The 21,793-nt window shown below is 39.7% G+C and overlaps 1 long non-coding RNA gene across 1 annotated transcript in view; it reads right to left on the reverse strand.

Annotated features, from left to right (window-relative positions):
- The window catches only part of LOC132660192 (uncharacterized), a 30,996-nt gene extending 9,569 nt beyond the window's left edge, over window positions 1-21,427 (reverse strand). Inside the window, exon 1 of the long non-coding RNA XR_009601503.1 lies at window positions 21,257-21,427. This is a non-coding gene — a long non-coding RNA (uncharacterized LOC132660192). The remainder of the gene's footprint in view (window positions 1-21,256) is intronic.
- Between the last annotated feature and the right edge of the window lie 366 nt (window positions 21,428-21,793).

Genomic DNA, 21,793 nt, shown 5'->3' on the forward strand with positions numbered 1-21,793 from the left:
ATCACTTCAAATTTTTGCTGCGGTGAGACAGAACTGAGGAAATTACATACTCCCCAGACATCTCCATCAAAAACCTTTCCATTAAAATATCTTCAGTTAGTAAATTCAACGTATACTTTTATCTTTTTTCATACAAACTTTCAGATTTTTCTTTCTTTTGAAAAAACCAGAGAGGCTATTTGATTGATCCCTCACTTTAGAACCAAACTCCAGTTCTTGGCAGACAATGAGGCAGTTCAGTCCTTTGTTGTTGGTGTTCAGCTGCTCAGTCATGTCCAACCTTAGTGACCCCATGGCCTGCAGCAAACCAGGCTTCCCTATCCTTCACCATCTCCTGGAGTTTGTTCAGATTCATGTCCATTGAGTCGGTGATGCCATCCAACCATCTCGCCCTCTGTCAAACCCTTCTCCTCCTGCCCTCAGTTTTCTCCAGCATTAGGGTCTTTTCCAATGAGTTGGCTCTTTGTGCCAGGTGGCCAAATTACTGGAGTTTCAGCTTTAGCATCAGTCCTTCCAATGCATATTCAGAGTTGATTTCTATTAGGACTGACCAGTTGATCTTATTGCTGTCCAAGGGACTCTCAAAAGAGTCTTCTTCAGCCCCATAATTTGAAAGCATCAGTTCTTTGGCACTCAACCTTCATTACAGTCCAACTCTCACATCTGTACATTACTACTGGAAAAACCTTAACTTTGACTAGATGGACCTTTTCTAGCTGTTTTTAATATATTCTAGTGATGTAAGACTAGCATCTCTTGCTGTTCCTCTTGGCATTCTTTAAATTTTAATTTTTTTTCTATGTAAACATCCATTTTCTTGTATCTTATTGGGAAGGAAAACTTTTTTCTACCACCTTAGGACTGTATGGTCAGGGGCCTGCGAATTAATTGGCAATTTAACAGGACAAAAATTAACAGACAGATTAACAGGACAAAAATGTATTACACATGTGGGAGTACTTTACAGAGACATGTAGGGATAAAGGTTTCTATACCAGCTTACCCCATATAGGAAGGGGTGCTGAGTTAGAGCAGTGAAGGATGGAAGAAGATTCTGACGAGGCTTGTTTACCCATTAAAAAAAAAATATTCCAGTGCCTAAGGACAGTTGCCTCAATGATAGCTGATTTTTGTAATTCAGGCATGATTTCTTTCTGCTTCTGCTCTAGCTCAGATGTTTTCACTTTGATAACATTTTGGTTGACTTTTGTTCCTTTCAATGTAATGTGGTGTAATTACGGCCTCCAGAATTTCTGGATGTTGATCTTCAAGCAATCATTTTAAAACTTGCTGTTTCACTATATGTTACTCAGGGTTGATTTGGGCTGTTTGCAAATATTTTGAGGTCTGATTAACTTCATCTAATACTTCACATTAGAAAAAAAGGTAACTCAGAAAAAAACATTGCATGCCACGGAGAGGAAATGTAAGCTAATTCTCTTATGTCCACATTTTCTTTTGGATTGTACTGTACATTGAAGATTGAAATCAATTTTTCAAACTTGGTTTGACTGTATAGATCCGTAATGGGTGTGACATTTAGTCTGGGAAGGTCTTTTCACTGTTCAACACATACTCTGAAGTATTTTCCAGCAGTGAGGGGGAAACTGAATGAATGAATAAACATTTTCCAAAGTTCAAGAAGAACCATGACACTTCCAAAAGAAGAGAACTCTGCAACAGTTCAGAGTGCTTTACATAAGACACGCAGGATTGGGAGCAGTTTTTTGATTGATGCCTGACACCACTGTAAGTATTTGCCATAGTTTCAGCTTTGTCACCATTCAGCTGTTTCAACATCTCTTCTGTGGGTTCAATAATGAGTTTTCCAGAAGTAGCAGATGAACCCAAAAGTGACTCTTTTATTCCAACTTTAACATCTTCAATATGGATCTGTCTGACCACTTTGCAAGTCTGATTAGTGTATGAAACATGAAGAGTAGTACCAGAAATGATTCCTAAGCATTGTGCTTTTGAAATATCTGCCTCTATTAAGTGGTACTGATCTCAGCGAGGCAGCAGTAAGCGGTGACAGGAAGTGAGATTTTAATTCCCTGACCAGAAATTAAACCTGGGTAGCCTGGATGAGAACCAGGCCACTGGACCAGTAAGGGCTAGAGGCTGGAAGCTATTTTTTCCTGGATCTTTGCCTCCAGTGAAAAATGCATTCATCATGGAGGCAGAAACTATAAAGTAGGTACAGAGTTTATTATTAGAGACACAGCGCAAGAAGTGGAAGAGCACATAGGGAAATGGTTTGTCTAGTTAAGGCAGAAGCAAGGCAAAGATGCACACCTGGAGAGAAAGGCTGTGCGGGCCCCGCATGAGGAGGAGCGTAGGAAAGAGGCAGTTAAGCCACTTGTATAGGTCAGCTCTTCTGGGTCTTTTTCTTCCATCAGCCCAATTATCTGGTTTCTTTTATACACCCGACCTACCCTGGGACCCTCCCCTGGGTGTGCACACATCTCTCAGCCAAGATGGATCTCAAAGTGAAGGCTTCTGGGAGGAGCAAGACTCACTATGGCCTGGAGTTACTCCTTGACTTTCGACCCACAAGGAGCCTTTGTGCCCATGTGTAGTGTCTCCCTTGTCTTAAAAAAAGGGGGAGTGGAGCTCCCTTAAACCTTAACTCAAACAGGGCTTTGCGCCTCTTTGTCCTTCCCAAGACTATTAACTATTGCCATGATGATTACTGTAAGGTATTTACAAGAGACATGGCTCAGACGGTTAAGCGTCTGTCTACAATGCGGGAGACCCGGGTTCAATCCCTGTGTTGGGAAGATCCCCTGGAGAAGGAAATGGCAATCCACTCCAGGACTATTGCCTGGAAAATCCCATGGACAGAGGAGCCTGGTAGGCTACAGTCCATGGGGTCGCAAAGTCGGACAGGACTGAGCAACTTCACTTTCTTTCTTTCTATTGCCATGATTACTGTAAGGTATTTACAAGAGACATACACTGGCTATTTAATCTGCTTCTATTGTTACTTCCCTTTCAGAGGGCAAACGGGAGGCTGATTGTAAATGCTTTAACAGGAGCCCAACTATCTCTTGTCTCAGAAAATGCTAACAGTTGTAAGCATCCATCCTGAAGCCCACTTCTTCATGCCCCATGAAATACAAACAGGAGACCAGTTATTTATATTTGTATGTAACCTGGAGCCCATCTATCTCCTACATCAGTACCATTGATTTAATGTTTTATTTTCTTGATTCATTTCTTAGTTAGCAATTTAAAAAGACTATATTTCAACTCTTTAAAGATAGTAATCAAATAGAGTAAAATATTACCTGTACAAACTGAAATTTACACAAACCAACCAGATATATCATACCTCACAGTTTGCAGTTCTACTCTTATACATTTCAAACAAAACTCTAAGTGGCTGCGTAAAGTAACAGAATTGAAGTTCTTTAGTTCTGTTTCTTTCTCTTCACAACTGCTATGCTATCATTATTTGTTTCTTTAAAATTAAAGAATTAAAATTTCTTTCTTCTTTTCACTTCTTTAAAATTGAAGTTTAGTTGATTTACAATGTTGTGTTAGTTTCAGATGTACAGAAAAGTGATTCAGTTATATATACATCTATATCTTCTTTTCAGATTCTTTTCTGTTATTATTACTACAAATTACAAATTTTATTATAAATATTGAGTATAGTTCCCTGTGTTTTACAGTAGATCCTTGTTGATTATTTACCTTATATATGGTAGTGTGTATATATTAATCCCAAACTGCCATTATTTAACTTTGAATCACTGAAAGAAGGATTCAGCTGGAAAGAAGGAATACGGCGCACCACAGTAGTTATGACAAAATTGAACCTTAAAAAATATTGAACTTACTCTTGGAAGGAATGCAAGTAATAGTATTCCTGTGTGTTGAGAGCCAGCTGATTAATGGGGAGTTCTTCAAATTAACTTCCACACAGAATAAATATTTATTAAGAGGTAAACAATAGTGACTTCTTTGGCAGTCCACTAGTTAAGAATCTGCACTTCCATGGCAGAGGACACAGGTTTGAGGGCATGCATTTAATTAAGTTTTAATTAAATTGAAAGCCTTTGCACAGGAAAAGAAACCATAAACAAAATGAAAAGACAACCCTCAGAATAGGAGAAAATATTTGCAAGTAAAGCAACTAACAAGAGATTAATCTCCAAAATATACAAAAAGCTCATGCAGCTCAATAAAAAAACAAAGACAAACAACCCAATCAAAAAGTGAGTGGAAGATCTACATATTTATCCAAAGAAGACATATAGTGGCTTAAAAGACATGAAAATATGCTCAACATCACTAATTATCAGAAAAATGCAAATATAAAATTACAATATGGTATCACCTCTTACTGGTCAGAATGGCCATCATTAAAAAGCCTACAAATAATAAATGCTGGAGAGGATGTGGAAAAAGGGAAACCCTGTTACACTGTTGGTGGGGATGTAAACTGGTACAGCCACTATGTAAACAGTATGGAGGTTCCTTCAAAAACTAAAAACAGTTACCATATGGTCCAGCAATTCCACTTCTGAGCATTTATCTGGAGAAAACCATAATTGGAAAAGATATATACCCTCCAAAGCTCATTGCTGCACTATTTACAATAGCCAAGATGTTGTTGTTGTTCTGACAGTAAGTCATGTCTGACTCTTTGCGATCCCACAGACTGCAGCACACCAGGACTCCCTGTCCTTCACTATCTCCTAGAGTTTCCTCAAACTCATTTCCATTGTCACTGATACCTTCCAACCATCTCATCCTCTGTTGCCCACTTCTTCTGCCCTCAATCTTTTCCAGCATCAGGGTCTTTTCCAGTGAGTCAGCTCTTTGCATCAGGTGGCAAAATACTGGAGCTTCAGCATCAGCATCAGTCCTTCCAATGAATACTCAGGACTGATTTCCTTTAGGATTGACTGGTTTGATCTTATTGCTGTCCAAGAGATTCTAAAGTCTTCTCCATCACCACAATTTGAAAGTATCAATTCTTTGGCACTCAATTTTCTTAATGGTCCAACTCTCACATCTACACATGACTACTGAATAAATCAGAGCTTTAACTATATGGACCTTCGTTGGCAAAGTGATGACTCTGCTTTTCAATATGCTGTCTAGGTTTGTTGTAATATTCCTTCCAAGGAGCAAATGTCTTTTAATTTCATGGCTGCAGTCACCGTCTGAAGTAATTTTGGAGCCCCAAAAGATAAAATATGTCACTGAACCAAGACATGGAAACAATCTAACCATCCATCAACAGAGGAATGGGTAAAGAAGGTGTAATATATCTATAGAATGGAATCTTACTCAGCCATAAAAAAGAATGAAATAATGCCATTTGCAGCCACATGGATAGACCTAGAGATATCTTACTGAGTGTAGCAAGTCAGACAAAGAAAAACAAATACATATGTTATCAATTATATGTGGAATCTAAAAGAGGGGTACAAATGAACTTATCTACAAAACAGAAATAGAGTTATAGGTGTAGAAAACAAACTTACGGTTTACCGAGGGTAAAGAGGAGGAGGGATAAATTGGAAGTTTGGGATTGACATCTATACCCTAGTATATATAAAATAGATAACTAATAAGGAAAGTTATTACCAACCTAGATAGCATATGCAAAAGCAGAGACATTACTTTGCCGACTAAGGTCCGTCTAGTCAAGGCTATGGTTTTTCCTGTGGTCATGTATGGATGTGAGAGCTGGACTGTGAAGAAAGCCGAGTGCCAAAGAATTGATGCTTCTGAACTGTGGTGTTGGAGAAGACTTTTGAGAGTCCCTTGGACTGCAAGGAGATCCAACCAGTCCATTCTGAAGGAGATCAGCCCTGGGATTTCTTTGGAAGGGCTGATGCTAAAGCTGAAGCTCCAGTACTTTGGCCACCTCATGAGAAGAGTTGACTCATTGGAAAAGACTCTGATGCTGGGAGGGATTGGGGGCAGGAGGAGAAGGGGACGACCGAGGATGAGGTGGCTGGATGGCATCACTGACTCGATGGACGTGAGTCTGAGTGAACTCTGGGAGTTGGTGATGGACAGGGAGGCCTGGCGTGCTGCGATTCACGGGGGCACAAAGAGTTGGACACGACTGAGCGGCTGAACTGAGCTGAACTGAAGGACCTACTGTATAGCACAGGGAACTCTACTCAGTACTCTGTCATGGCCTATATGGGGAAAGAATCTAAAAAGAGTGGATATATGTATATGTATAACTGAATCACTTTACTGTATACCTGAAAATAACATAATGTTGTAAATCAAGTATACTCCAAAAAAAAATTTTTTTTAAGTACACTCTGAATAAGAAGTATAAGTTATAGCCTTTTGTCTACAGCTGTCTTTTGTTTAGGTTATATTATTTGGATCTATTATCAGCTCTTCTATGTCATAATCATTTCTGAGGTATATGTGAAGAATATTGCTACTGATTGTAATTATGATACTGATATTTTTGAATAGACGAATCAGTATGGGTTCAAGATTAACCTTCACAATAACATTTTCAGTCGCTTACATTCTCATGTAAACTCTTGTATTGTGAGGAAGGAAATAATGATAGCTGGCAGCTTGTAATTGTAAATCAGCCATGGGAATGCATCCTGTACGTGTCATCAGTCATGTATCTCAGCAGATAAGTAAATATTTAAGACGAGATGTTCCGTAGTAAGATCTTTGTACACAAGGATAATCTTCACTTATTCGTGAATCCTTGGTGCTTAGCACACAGGAGTTGTTCAATTATTTTTTGAACAGATGGATAAAAATACAAATAAGTGGAGTGAAAAAAAGACCATGCTTCCCCTACAGAGGGCATGGGTTCAATCCTTGGTTGGGGAACTGAGATCTCGTATGCCAGAGGTGAAAATAATTTTAAAAAAAGCAATAAAAATATATTCGTTTGAAGCACACAAACACAAATAATTGTTTAGAACTTAGACCAACAAAGATACTTACACAGAGAAATATTTTGTCACTAATGTTGTTGAGAACTGGTGATATATGGTGATGATCAAAAGCACTGCAACCGATAGTTTATTACTGTTTTTTTAATTTTTAAATTTAAATTTTTGTTTTATATTGGAGTACAGTTGATTTACAGCATTGTGTTAGTTTCAGGGGTAGAGCTAAGCGATTCATTTATACACATACATATATCCTTCTTTTTCAGATTCTTCACATTCAGTTTACTATTGTTTTTAAATTCTCCACAGATAATGTACTGCCTCACTGTATGCACCGCGGGGACCCCTCTGGCACCCTGTCTTTTCACAACAGAAGTCACTAATGATTCTCCAGCCTAGAGAATGACTTTTAAGACGTGCAGTCTTATTTTTAAAAGGAAAACTGGCTGCTTGTTTCCTGAATGAGTGTTTGCTTGGCCACTGGGCTTGATGACATGCACTAACCAATTTGTCGCTAAATGAGAGACAGAGAGGTCACACAGAGGTCACACAGTTATAGCATGATGGAGGGGGGACAAGGCTGTCCCCAAAGTTACAAGCATGGGCCTGTAACTGAGGCCCCAGAGCCGAGTTATGACACCTGGGAAGTTGTTTATAGTTCATTTCAGTTCAGTCGCTCAGTCGTGTCCAACTCTTTGTGACCCCATGAACTGCAGCACACTACGCTTCCCTGTCCATCACTGACTTCCCGGTCCAACACCAATCTTGGTCAAACTCATGTCCATCGAGTCATTGATGCCATCCAAACATATCACCTTCTGCCATCTCCTTCTCCTCCCACCTTCCATCTTTCCCAGCATCAGAGTCTTTTCTAGTGAGTCAGTTCTTCACATCACGTGGCCAAAGTATTGGAGACTCAGCTTCAGTATCAGTCCTTCCAATGAATATTCAGGACTGATTTCCTTTAGGATGGACTGGTAGGATCTCCATGCAGTCCAAGGGACTCTGAAGAGTCTTCTCTAACACCCACTGTTCAAAAGCATCAATTCTTCAGTGCTCAGCTTTCTTTATAGTCCAACTCTCACATCCATACATGACCACTGGAAAAACCATAGCTTTGACTGGACAGAACGTTGTTGGCAAAGTAATGTTTCTGTCCTTTAATATGCTGTATATGTTGGTCATAGCTTTTCTTTCAAAGAGCAAGCATCTTTAAATATCATGGCTGCAGTCACCATCTGCAGTGATTTTGGAGCCCCCCAAAATAAAGTCTCTCACTGTTTCCACTGTTTACCCATCTATTTGCCATAAAGTTATGGGTCTGGATCCCATGATCTTAGTTTTCTGAATGTTGAGGTTTGGGCCAACTTTTTCCACTCTCCTCTTTCACTTTCATCAAAAGGCTCTTTAGTTCTTCACTTTCTTCCATACGGTGGTGTCATCTGCGTATCTGGGGTTATTGATATTTCTCCTGGCAATCTGGACTCCAGCTTGTACTTCATCTACTCCAGTGTTTCTCATGATGTACTCTGCATATAAGTTAAATAAGCAAGGTGACAATATACAGCCTTGACGTACTCCTTTCCCGATTTGGAACCAGTCTGTTCCATGTCCAGTTCTAACTGTTGCTTCCTGACCTGCATACAGATTTCTCAAGAGGCAGGTAAGGTGGTCTGGTATTCCCATCTCTTTCAGAATTTTCCACAATTTGTTCTGATCCACAGAGTCAAAGGTGTTGGCATAGTCATCAAGCAGAAATAGATGTTTCTCTGGAACTCTCTTGCTTTTTCTATGATCCAGCAGATGTTGGCAATTTGATCTCTGGTTCCTCTGCCTTTTCTAAATCCTGATAGTTCAAGTATACCTTGAAGCCTGGCTTGGAGGATTTTGAGCATTACTTTACTAGTGTGTGAGATGAGTGCAATTGTGCGGTAGAATGAGCATTCTTTGGTATTGCCTTTCTTTGGGATTGGAATGAAAACTGACCTATTCCAGTCCTGTGGCTACTGCTGAGTGTTCCAAATTTGTTGGCATTTTGAGTACAGCACTTTCACAGCATCATCTTTTAGGATTTGAAATAGCTTAACCAGAATTCCATCACCTCCACTTGCTTGGTTTGTAGTATTGCTTCCTAAGGGCCACTTAACTTCGCATTCCAGGATGTCTGGCTCTAGGTGAGTGATCACACCATTGTGGTTATCTGGATAATGAAGATCTTTTTTGTACAGTTCTTCTGTGTATTCTTGCCACCTCTTTTTAATATCTTCTGCTTCTGTTAGGTCTATACCATTTTTGTCCTTTATTGTGCCCATCTTTGCATGAAATGTTCCCTTGGTATCTCTAATTTTCTTGAAGAGATCGCTAGTCTTTCCCATTCTACTGTTTTCCTCTATTTCTTTGCACTGATCACTGAGGAAGGCTTTCTTATCTCTCTTTGCTATTCTTTGGAACTCTGCATTCAAACGGGTATATCTTTCTTTTTCTCCTTTGCCTTTTGCTTCTCTTCTTTTCACAGCTATTTGTAAGGCCTTCTCAGACGATCATTTTGGCTTTTTGCATTTTGTTTTCTTGGGGATGGTCTTGATCCCTGCCTCCTGTACAGTGTCACAAACCTCTATCCATGGTTCTTCAGGCACTCTGTCTATCAGATCTAATCCAATGAATCTATTTCTCCCTTCCGCTGTATAATCATAAGGGATTTGATTTAGGTCATACCTGAATGGTCTAATGGTTTTCTCTACTTTATTCTATTTAAGTCTGAATTTGGCAATAAGGAGTTCATGATCTGAGCCACAGTCAGCTCCTGGTCTTATTTTTACTGACTGTATAGAGCTTCTCCATCTTTGGCTGCAAAGAATATAATCAATCTGATTTTGGTGTTCACCATCTGGTGATGTTCATGTGTAGAGTCTTCTCTTGTGTTGTTGGAAGAGGGTGTTTGCTATGACCAGTGAGTTCTCTTGGCTAAACTCTATTAGCTTTTGCCCTGCTTCATTCTGTACTCCAGGGCCAAATGTGCATGTTACTCCAGGTATTTCTTGACTTCCTACTTTTGCATTCCAGTCCCCTAAAATGAAAAGGACATCTTTTTGGGTATTAGTTCTAGAAGGTCTTGTAGGTCTTCATAGAACTGTTCAACTTCAGCCTCTTCAGCATTATTGGTCAGGGCATAGACTTGGATTATGGTGATATTGAATGGTTTGCCTTGGAAACAAATAGAGATCATTCTGTCGTTTTTGAGAATGCATTCAAGTACTGCATTTTAGACTCTTGTTGACTATGATGGCTACTCCATTTCTTCTAAAGGATTCTTGCCCACAGTAGTAGATATAATGGTCATTTGAGATAAATTCACTCGTTAGAGTCCATTTTAGTTCACTGATTCCTAGAATGTTGATGTTCAGTCTTGCCATCTCCTATTTGACCACTTCCAATTTGCCTTGATTCATGGACCTAACATTTCAGGTTCCTGTGCAATATTGCTCTTTACAGTATCAGACTTTACTTCCATCACCAGTTACACCCACAACTGGGTGTTGTTGTTGCTTTGGCTCCGTCTCATCATTGTTTCTGGAGTTATTTCTCCACTGATCTCCAGTAGCATATTGGGCACCTTCCGACCTGGGGGGTGTATTATCTTTTTGCCTTTTCATACTGTTCATGGGGTTCTCAAGACAAGAATACTGAAGTGGTTTGCCATTCCCTTCTCCAGTGGACCACGTTTTGTCAGAACTCTCCACCATGACCTGTCTGTCTTGGGTGGCCCTACACGGCATGGCTCACAGTTTCATTGAGTTAGATAAGGCTGTGGCCCATGTGATCAGATTGGTTAGTTTTCTGTGATTGTGATTTTCACTCTGTTACTGTCTGATGGAGAAGGTTAAGAGGCTTATGGAAGCTTCCTGATGGGAGAGACTGACTGACTGGGTCTTGTTCTGATGGGCAGATCAGTAAATCTCTAATACAATTTTCTGTTGATGGGTGGGGCTGTGTTCCCTCCCTGTTACTTACCCAGGGCCAAACCATGGTGGAGGTAATGAAGATAACGGTGACCTCCTTCAAAAGATCCCACGCATGTGCTGCTACACTTAGTGCTCCCAACCCTGCAGCAGTCCACGACCGACCCACATCCCGGCTGGAGACTCCTGGGCACTCACAGGCAAGTCTGGGTAGTTTCTTGTGGGGTCACTGCTCTTTTCTCCTGGGTCCTAGTGAGCACAAGTTTCCATTTGTGCCCTCAAAGAGTCTGTTTCCCCAGTCCTGTGTACATTCTGGCAGCGCTATGGTGGGGTTAATGGCGACCTCCTCTGAGAGGGCTTATGCCATACCCAGGTCTGCTGCACCCAGAGCCCCTGCCCCCGTGGCAGGCCACTGCTGACCTGTTCCTCCACAGGAGACGCTCAAACAGAGTTCACAAGGTTTGTTTGAGCCCTCTGAGTGTCTCTGGAGGGTATGGGGTTTGATTCTAAATGTGATTTTGCCCCTTCTACCATCTTGCTGGGGTTTCTCCTTTGCCCTTTGATGCCGGGTATCTCCTCAAAGTTTCTCTAGCACTACTCATCCACCACTCCAGCACCTCCCATCTTGCTGGGGCTTCTCTGCCTTTGGACGTGGGGGTATTTCCTCACAGCCACTCCAGCACCAGAATACTGGAGTGGATAGCCTTTCCCTTCTCCAGGGGATCTTCCTGACCCAGGAATCAAACCAGGGTCTCCTGCATTGCAGGCAGATTCTTTACCAACTGAGCTATCAGGGAAGCCCAATACTGAGAATTGGCCTCAGAGAAATGGAAACAAGCTGACCCTGTAACTGAAGGTTAACTGTACCTAAAACAATCAAGGTGTAGCTGGTCAGACAACTGATGACCAATTTCTAGATGACGGTCAGAGCTGATTGTGCTGTTTCTGCATGTAGACCCCTCCCTCAGCCTATAAAAGCTCTTGCCCACTGATTGTTGGGGCGGGGGTCAGGGGAAGGTGAGGAGTCAGCTTTTGGATAGGCATCTGCCCTTCCCCACCCCAGTTGCTGGCACCCAAAGTAAAGCAAACTTCCCCTTCCACCAACCTAGTCTCTTTAGTGGTTTTTGAGGAGTGCAGCCCCCCAGTCCCCACTTTCAGTTACACATTGGCATTAATAACCTTAGGGCTTTGACTTTATCCCCAAATCACCAAAAGTTTCAAGAATCCCAAGGGGGAATTGTTTAGTTCTCAAACTGTCCCCCCAGATAGGTATCTGGGTCCAAAAGGCATAGAATTCTCTCTCACAAACTAGCCGAAAGCTATTGCATTAATCAAGGCATCTTGTCCTTTTTCAAATGACATGCTTTCCTCTTTTTGTTTTCCAAATTTCCGTTATATTCTATTTCTTTTTCTTTCCATTTGTTCTGTTCTGTATTTCTCAGAGGAGTGCCCCATAATTTTCTCATGGACTAGATAATTATCAAGTTGAAATGATTTCTTTTTATGTAAATATCTTTCTAAATTGTTAACATACTCAAGTTTCTCATTTAAATAATGACTAGAAATTGTTAAATTTAAGTTATGCATGCAGAAAGCATTTCATCATTGGAACACTGGAAAATCTTTGAAGGATATTGATTGGATTGCATTAAGAAATTGCTTTTCTTGTCTGTGTTTACAGAAAACAGAATATGCAATTGCGAAAGTGTTTTATCTTTGGACTTATCTCTCTCTAAATGTGTAGCTATTGAGCCCTGTATCTTTTGTGGCAAAAATTGTAAGGATATTAAGATTTTAAAAAAGATGCAAGTCAAATTTGATCATTGTCATTATTGTCTCAGAAGTCTTTGAAAACATCTTTTTTAGAGTTTAGATTTTTATGACAATATATTTGCCACAATTAGGAACAACTGAGAACAACTGAAGAAAGTCAGACCTCATAATTCAATTCCTTATTTGCCATCATGAGTCAAACCCCATAAGGACTTAAAGGTTCTGGTATGTTTGTGTTTCCTGAATTAAATACCCATCTTAATTCCCCTCTTGGAAGTTGCTCAATCGTGTCTGACTCTTTGTGACCCCATGGACAGTAGCCTGCACCAGTCTCCTCCGTCCATGGGATTTTCTAGGCCAGCGTACCGGAGTGGGTTGCCATTTCCTTCTCCAGGGAATCTTCCAGACCCAGGGATCGAACCCAGGTCTCCCGCATTGTAGACAGATGCTTTACCATCTGAGCCACCAGGGAAGTCCCTAAATGTCCTCAGACCTCTCTAGGTCACATAATCCACTCCTTAGGAATGAGAGTAGGAGATAAGGTGACTTTCCACCAATGAGACTTGACAGAGAGCCAACTAGGATTTTGACTCACCTTGTAAGTCCAGGGAATGAAATAATTCCTGGAAATATACTACCTATGTCTTCCAAAAATCCAACAAAAATAATGATAGCCTCATGCTTGTAAAGCTTGTAAACTATAAAGGTTTATACCAAGTGTCCACATCTTAAAATTTACTCTTTCTCATGGTAGCTCTCTAAAGTAAGTATCGTTAACCTTATTTTAAAAATATTTATTTATTTTTGGCTACGCTGGGTCTTCATTGCTGTGCAGCCTTTCTTCTAGTTGCAGCAAGCAGAGGCTACTCTCCAGTTCTGATGCACAGGCTTCTCATTGCCTTTGTGGTGTCTCCTCTTGCAAAGCATGGGCCCTACAGTGTGCACGTGCTTCAGTAGTTGCAGCACGTGGGATCAGTAGTGGAAGTTCCAGGGCTCCAGAACCCAGGCTCAGTAGTTGTGGTGCATTAGTTACCCCATGGCACGTGGGATCTTCCCAGATCAGGGCTAGAACCCATGTCTCCTGCATTGGCAGGCAGACTCTTTACCACTGAACCACCAGGGAAACCTTCATTAACCCCATTTGATAAGATACTAATTTAGTTTCTTAAATGATGGGCCTCAAAGTTTAATCTCAAGGTGGGAAGTGCTTTGGTGGTGTTATTGTTTTCTCATCTACAACTTTGGCTCCACTTCTGGTGGACAGAACCCTAGACAATGCCCAGGCCACTTCTCAGCCCCCAGCACATAGGAATCTCCTCTGTGTGACTCACAGTATCTCTGTAGTCACTAGATAGGCAATTATAATATGAAAAGGGAAATCTGCCCCCCGCCCCAAATGACTCTGTCTCCTCTATGACCCATTTGGGTACAGTTTTTGTGGTCAGCCATTTTAAAATTCATACACTTAAATATTTAAGGGAGTCTCAAACTATAAACTATTAAGATGTAGAATAAATCCCATATTCTCCTTTAACTTGATTGAAGTGAAAAGAATCAAAATATCCTCAAAAGAATCAAATATCCTCTTCAACTCACTCACTATTGCATCCCCCCTCCCATTTCCTCCTCTGGAGAAGGGAATGGCTACCCACTCCAGTATTCTTGCCTGGAGAATCCCATGGACAGAGAAGCCTGGCAGACTACAGTCTATGTCACAAAGAGTTAGACACAACTGAGAGACTAATACTTTTACATTCAAGGTTCCCTCTATCAGCCTGGCTATGATTCTTCTCATTCATTCTGTGGTTCCTCAGCTGAAGCTGAGTTCCCCCAAATCCCAAGAAAAGTGGGGATTTTTTTCTGTTTTGGCCCCATTTTTTTCTGTTTTTTTCTGCTGAGACCCTTGGAATAACTATTCTCTCACCTGTCATCTGGCCTTTGACTTGGCACCATCAAGTCTTCCCAGGGAAACAGCTAGAACTCACTGGCCTCTGATGGTTGGCATTCTATTTTTAACCTTTGGTGGCTGGACTCTTAGAATGTCAGGCAACCTATAGGATGAGGCTAAGAATTTCATCTTGTTCATTTTTATATTTCTAGTACATAATACACTGCCTGACACCTAGAGGTTCTATAAACATATATTGAATGAATGAAGAAATCTGTATCTTCTCGCTCTATGGAGGAGAAATACTACAATGAGAAAGTCAAGTGAATTGGTCACGATATGTGGTTGTTACTGACAGAACCAGATGAAATAGATGAAATAAATAGATTTCATAGATGAAATCCAATCTATGGATTCCCATTGTGATGTTTACCTGTTTGGGTGTCCCTTTCAGTCACCTTCTCTGCTCCTATTCAATGCATTTCCAGCAGACATATTTGCTTCACTTTTCACAAACTCAACAAGCTGGGAGCTGAGTGGCCTCTTCTGTGTAATCTCTCAGCCTCCTTTCTCCTAGGATCTATAATTTCTATAAAAGTCCTACCACTTTCACTGTAATACATCATGTTCTTGACAGCCCCATTTCACGTGGTAACATGGTGTGTGGGTTGGGAAAAATCATTTAACCCATCTAGGTTGCCATGATACGTTCACATCCACAGCTTTTAGATTTTCTTGGTGGTCCAGTGGTTTAAGAATCTACTTGCCAATGCAGGGGACATGGGTTCAATCTCTGGTCCAGGAAGATGACCATGCTTCATAGCAGCTAAACCATGTGCCACCACTACTGAACCTGTGCTCTACAGCCTGAGAGCTAAAGCTACTGAGCCCCACTTGCAGCAACTACTGAAGTCTGAGGGCCTAGAATCTGTGCTCCACAAGAAGAGAGCCCACCACAGTGAGAATCCTGCACACCACAACCAGAGAGTATCTTCCACTCACCTCAACTAGAGAAAGCCCACACACAGCAACGAAGACCCAGTGCAGCCAACAATAAACAAATAATTTTTTTTTAAATTTACATCTTTCAACAAATTATTTTCACTAAAAAAATAACTATAATAAAATTTCGAACACTTCAGAGGATAGAAAATGAAAGAAAAATCCTACTCCCCTCCACTCCCCAACACACACACTGATCTCCATGTTTCTTGCAAAATGTAAATGCTATTAACAGGGTCTTAAATGTGCTACCAGGAAACTGTCTTCTAAAACCAAGCATAAAACAAGACATAACATATGTCTTGTTAAACAAAAAGCACACTGGCATTCTTACTCAAAAACTGCTGAATGAAGAAGACAAGCTTCAGGGTGATAAATAAGAAAGCAAGTTGAAGAGGTCATATGCAAGAGTACTGGAGTGGGTTGCCACTGCCTTCTCCAGAAGAGGTCATAACATTTAAGCAAATTTTAAAGGGCATACAAAATAATAATAATATATTCATGTTACTTATAGATATGTGAAAAGGTATAAAAATAGATTAAACTCACGATTCTCAAGAGGTGAGAAAGGTGCAAGGGATAAGGAGTAAAGGACCTCAGATGTACCTGGAATTTTTTACATATACACTTATTGTAGGAAACATGATCAATGTTAAGAATTGTCAGTTTCAGGAGGGAACAAGATGGCGGAGGAGTAGGTGGATGTGGAGTACATCTCTCTCCACAGATACATCAGGAATACACCTTCAGACACAGAAGTGCATGCAGAACACCATCTGAGAGTAGACAGGAGTAGCTGACAAGCAGAAAAGTATATGTAGAACCGTGCAAAACTCGAGATCAAACCCTGAGCCTTTGGAGGTGGAGCACTGACTCCAAGACCCTAGACTACCAGAGAACTAACCCTAAGGAGTGTCAAATAGTGAGAACTAACACAAGGGAAACCACTTGAATACAAGACCTGGCATCACTCAATCACCAGTAGCACCCTGTGCAGGACACCCCATCTAAACAACAAACAAAACAAAACCAATCATCAGCAGGCAGGATTACCACCTCACTCAGCCTTGCCCATCAGAGGAAAAACAAACAAACAAGCAAACAAAACTCAGCACAAATCTCACCCTATACAAAGCTTACACAAACCACTGGATAAACCTTAAGAGAGCAGAAACCAAAAGGAAGAAAGAATTTAACCCTGAAGCCTGGAAAAAGGAGACCTCAAATACAATAAGTTAAAATATAAATAAATAATTAAAAGGCAGAGAAATACTACACAAATGAAGGAGCAAACTAGAAACACAGAAGTCCAAATAAATGAAGAGGAAATAGGCAAACTACCTGAAAAAGAATTCAGAATAATGATAGTAAAGATGATCAAAAACCTTAAAAACAAAATGGAGAAAATACAAGAATCAATTAACAAAGATCTAGAAGAATTAAAGAATACACATACAAACAACACAATTACTGAAGTTAAAAATACTCTAGAAGGAATCAATAGCAGAATATCTGAAGCAGAAGCATGAAATCCGTGAGCTGGAAGATAAAGTGGTGGAAATAACTTCTGAAGAGCAGAATAAAGTAAAAAGAATGAAAATAACTGAGGATAGTCTCAGAGACCTCTGGGACAATATCAAACACACCAACATTCAAATTATAGGGGTCTGAGAAAAAGAAAGGGTATGAGAAAATTTTTGAAGAGATTATACAGCAGAAAAAAACCTTTGACAAAATTCAGCACCCATTTTTGATTAAAATTCTTTAAAAATGGGCATAGAAGGAACTTACTTCAAGATAGTAAAGGCCATATATGATAAGCCTACAGCAAACATTATTCTTAATGGTGAAAAACTGAAAGCATTCTCCCTAAGATCAGGAACAAGACAAGGATGTCCACTTTCCCCACAATTATTCAACATAGTTCTGGAAGTCCTAGCCACAGGAATCAGAGAAGAAAAAGAAATCAAAGGAATCTAGATCAGAAAAGAAGTAGTAAAGCTCTCACTGTTTGCAGATGACATGATACTCTACATAGAAAACCCTAAAGATAGATAGTCTAATCAGTGAATTTAGCAAAGTTACAGGATACAAAATCAATACGCAGAATCACTTGCATTTCTATATACTAACAATGAAAAGTCAGAAAGAGAAATTAAGGAATCAATCCCATTCACCATTGCAACAAAAAGAATTAAATATCTAGAAATAAACTTACCTAAGGAGACAAAAGAACTGTACTCAGAAAATAAGACACTAATGAAAGAAATCAAAGATGATATAAACAGATGGAGAGATATTCCATGTTTCTGGGTGAGAAGAATCAATATTGTGAAAATGACTATACTACCAAATGCAATCTACAGATTCAATACAATCCCTATCAAATCACCAATGGCATTTTTCACAGAACTAGAACAAAAAATTTCACAATTCATACGTAAACACAAAAGACCCCAAATAGCCAAAGCAGTCTTGAGAAAGAAGAATGGAACTGGAGGAATCAACCTTTCTGACTTTAGATTATACTACAAAGCTACAGTCATCAAGACAGTGTGGTACTGGCACAAAAACAGAAATATAGACCAATGGAACAAGATAGAAAGCCAAGAAATAAGCCCATGCACCTATGGGGCACAAAATTTTTGACAAAGGAGGCAAGAAGATACAATGGGGCAAAAACAGCCTCTTCAGTAAATGGTGCTGGGAAAACTGGACAGCTACATGTAAAAGAATGAAATTAGAACACTTCCTAACACCACACACAAAGATAAACTGAAAATGGATTAAAGACCCAAATGTAAAACCACAAATTATAAAACTCTTAGAGGAAAACACAGGCAGAACACTCGATGACATAAATCAAAGCAAGATCCTCTATGACGTACCTCCTAGACGTACCTCCTAGAGTAACAGAAATAAAAACAAAAGTAAACAAGTAACTTAAAGCTTTTGCACAGCAAAGGAAACTGTAAGCAAGGTGAAAGGACAACCCTCAGAATGAGAGAAAAATAATAGCAAATGAAACAACTGACAAAGGATTAATTTCCAAAATATACAAGCAGCTCATACAACTCAATGGCAGAAAAACAAACAACACAATCAAAAAGTGTGAAAAATACCTAAATAGACATTTCTTCAAAGAAGACATACAGATGACTAACATGAAAAGATCTCAACGTAGCTCATTATTAGAGAAATGCAAATCAAAACTACAATGAGATATCACCTCACACTGGTCAGAATGGCCATCATCAAAAAGTCTACAAACAATAAATGTTGGAGAGGGTGTGGAGAAAAGGGAACACTCTTGCACTATTGGTGGGAATGTAATTTGATACAGCCACTATGGAAGACAGTATGGAGATTCCTTGAAAAACTAAGAATAAAACTGCCATATGACCAAGCAATCCCACTCCTAGGCATATACGCCAAGGAAACCAAAATTGAAAAGGACACATGTGTCCCACTGTTCATTGAACACTATTTACAATCGCTAGAACATGGAAGCAACCTAGATGTCCATCGACAGATGAATGGATAAAGAAGTTGTGGTACATATGCACAATGGAATATTCCTCAGCCAGAAAAAGGAGCACATTTGAGTCAGTTCTAATGAGGTGGATGAACCTAGAACCTATTATACAGAGTGAAGTAAGTCAGAAAGAGAAAGATAAATATCATATTCTAATGCATATATACAGAATCTAGAAAAATGGTACTGAAGAATTTATTTACAGGGCAACAATGGAGAAACCGACATAGAGAACAGACTTATGGACATGGGGAGAGGGCAGGAGAGGGTGAGATGTATGGAAAGAGTAACATGGAAACTTTCACTACCAGATGTAAAAAAATAAGACAGCCTGTGGAAATTTGCTCTATGTCTCAGGGAACTCAAACAGGGGCTCTGTATCAACCTAGAAGGGTGGGGTGGGGAGGGAGATAGGAGGGAGGTTCAAAAGGGAGGGGATATATGTGTACTTATGGCTGATCCATGTTGAGGTTTGACAGAAAACAACAAACTTCTGTAAAGCAATTATCCTTCAATAAAAAAATAAATTAAAAAAAAGAACTGCCAGTTTCAGGAGTAGGGTGAAACTTGTTCTCTGTATTTATTTTTAAATGTATTTTAAATAAAAAAATTAAAAACAAAGTAGATTCATTCAACACATACTGCTCTGCATTGTACTCTTTCCATTTAACCATATATATTGGAGGGTATTAATCATTCTAGCACACAGAGATCAACTTGGATTTAAAATCGTTGCATATCACTGAACTGTCTACCTAAAAATGGTTAAAATGTGGCATGTTATACATGTATTTTATCAGAATTTTTAAACACCAAAAAATGATTGCATAGATGTATTTCTTTACATTGCAATCATTTTACCATGCGCCTATGGATGGACATTTATGTTTGCAGATTTTTTGCTATTACAAATACTGCTGTCATGAATCTGAACAAACATGTCACAGGCATCTCACTGGAAAAAGAGATTTTTCTAAAGTGGCTTTAGCTAACCATGGAATTTTGATATAAAATTTTAAACCACGGCAAACTTTTAGGTTACATTCATTTATAATTAAAGAACTTAGCCAAGGTATTTCATTTATGGGTATTCTTTATGCCTGAGGGCAAAGCTGTCAGTCCCTTTCTAATACTTTAAGTTTCAAATTTGGTTCTTTTCATGATTTTGGTTAAAATTCCACTGTCAGAATTTGTTTTAGTGTTGGCTTAAGGCATAACCCCTGAGAGTCCATCTCCAGTTGTTTTTACACCTTATCATGAGTGAATTTATCAGCTCCTTTTCTGAGATTAGTTTTTCAAAAGTAAAATATAAATAAATAAATCTTGAAGACAGAAGATGTTACAAGGGTGCAAAGAAAAATTTCTTCCAAACCGAGGCTGGGACCCTGGAAGACAAACTTACCTCTTACAAAATTTTAGGTAGGACAGACCCTAATATTTCATAAATGTTCTATTGTATATTGACACCAACCTGTCACTCTAGTCTCAAAGATTTAAAAATTATAGCGATGAAGACTTCAACATCTGTGCCAGCTGAATGTGAAACTCTGAGATTTCTGGTGCTATTAAAATTGACCTTTTCATTGTTGCTCTAAATTTTTTTCTGGGCTTTATCATTAGGGGCATTACATTAAATATTTCTATTCAGTCTCATTTTTAGGTCTCCACATTCCAAAAATATTGTAAATAATGGGATAAATATTTGCCTGGAAATTTGGGCAGATGCATATCTGCTGAGGCCAATCACATGACTATATCCACAGAGGAAGAGCATGATTGACAGTTACCACTTACAAATTTATCTCTCTATGTATATGTGTGTAATATATACAACCCTGGAGCAAGCACTGACCAGCACTTCCCCCTATATATGTCCTGCGCGTGCATTAGCGCTCACTCACTAAGTCATGTCCAGCTCTTTTGAGACCCCATGGACTGTTACCTCACCAGGCTCCTCTGGCCATGGAATTCTCCAGGCAAGAATACTGGAGTGGGTTGCCGTTTTCTTCTCCAGGGGATCTTCCCGACAGAGAATATTTGCAGACCTTGTTTTAAAAATACGGTGAGGATAAGGAGTGGTGAGAGGAGTGGAAACTAACTGACAAGCCAATTAACAAAACAAACAACTCTGCTCGGGATGCCTAAATCTCCCCCATCCTGGGACTACGAGCTTCCCGTCAGTGTGCTGACTCACCCAACTTTTCCTGCGGAGGTGGCTAGCCTTCACTCCAGACTCCGCCTTCCTCAGCCACAGACTGCAGCTACTTGTTTTATTAATGCGTTTGTTTTCATCTGAGCCATTGCCGAGTCTCCGCATCCTGTCGTGTGGCTCCGCTCAGCAGCCCTGACAGCTGTGATGGAAACTGGATATCAGTGCTGATGAAGAGAGAAAATGAAAACAGAATCCCACACCTTAATACCCTTTGGTGGGGAGGGAGCGGGGAGCCACTCTCACTATTTGGAAGCGGGTGTGAGCTTGGGATCAGAAACGCAGATATGATTTAATGAACATTTATTTTTGCATCACGTATCTCCTCAAAGATTTACATGCTCCTCTCACGTGCTGACTGAAGAAAGAGTTTTAAATTCGAGCTCTGATAAAACCTTTTTTTAATTTTAAAGTACAGATGTTAAAGTCTGGAGCAAATAAATTCTTTTGTAGAAAAACGGTATATTGGAGCAAATAAATACCTTTTTAGAAAAGCTGGGTATATGTACTATTTACATATAA

The sequence above is a fragment of the Ovis aries genome, chromosome 8 (assembly GCF_016772045.2).
Source record: "Ovis aries strain OAR_USU_Benz2616 breed Rambouillet chromosome 8, ARS-UI_Ramb_v3.0, whole genome shotgun sequence".
NCBI classification, from domain to species: Eukaryota; Metazoa; Chordata; class Mammalia; order Artiodactyla; family Bovidae; genus Ovis; species Ovis aries.